We start from the raw sequence: 1,009 nt of genomic DNA, 5'->3' as shown, positions 1-1,009 counted from the left end.
TGTGCGAGATTTTATTGTTCCCAGGTTGTGGAGACGCATGGTATAGAATTCATTTCAAACCTACCGAAAGTTCATTCTCCCGGCTTTTGCTATTCTCTCTCTCTCTCGCATTGCCGACTGCACGTGTGATACCGAGACGGACAAGATTATGGGTATGCGATATGAAATTGTTTTATGTCGATACGTAACGGAACGATACACAAAATTCCTTGCACAAGAAAGGACGAAAATATAGAAATTTTTCGTGAAACTCGCAACTCAGGTGAGCGATCCCAAGCAACACACATGTTATAATTGAGCATTATCGACTTATATACGACAAGATCTGGTCATATATCAGTCGAAAATGCTCAATTATAACATGTGTGCTACTCGGTATTCTGGTTTGAAATCTAAACGTCTCCAAAACAGCATCTCGACCTCCAACTCTTGGGCACCTCGTCCAAGCCACCTCCCGTCCAGACTCCACCTCCCGTCCAGGCTCTACCTCCTTTCCGAGATTTGTCTCCTCGTCCAAACGCTCCCTCGGGGTCCCTCATTGAAGCCGCCTCAGCGTTTCTTGATCAGAATGAGAGTGTGCCAGCGAATGTTATAAGTGGTGACTCACAATAATTGGCACCAAACAGTGGGTGGTGTGTGTCCGTCTTGTTTTCGTTCATGGCTTGTTATTTTCCACGAACGATAAATGTCATGCGTGTTGTATGAATACATGACGATTAAATACAGGCGGATAAATGGGATGAAATTATGACTCGTGTGTCAATGATCGTTAAATTTTCCAAAGCCTGAACAGCATAATCGTTCAAAGCAACTTATAGAAGCTGGCTTTTTCGACGCATGCCCACAATTCGTAAGGTCTGACGCCATCTACAATAGAGTGAATTTCGGGTGAGTACAATTTGTTCTTGCTCCTGATTATTTGGCCGGTGAAAATATCAAAACGAAGAGTGGTGCTATGCCACCCGAAGCTATTTAGAAGAAAAGTATGAAATTGTGAGAAGAATGTGTT

The sequence above is a fragment of the Aedes aegypti genome, chromosome 3 (genome assembly GCF_002204515.2).
Source record: "Aedes aegypti strain LVP_AGWG chromosome 3, AaegL5.0 Primary Assembly, whole genome shotgun sequence".
NCBI classification, from domain to species: domain Eukaryota; kingdom Metazoa; phylum Arthropoda; class Insecta; order Diptera; family Culicidae; genus Aedes; species Aedes aegypti.
Note: the sequence above shows the minus strand (reverse complement) of the source record.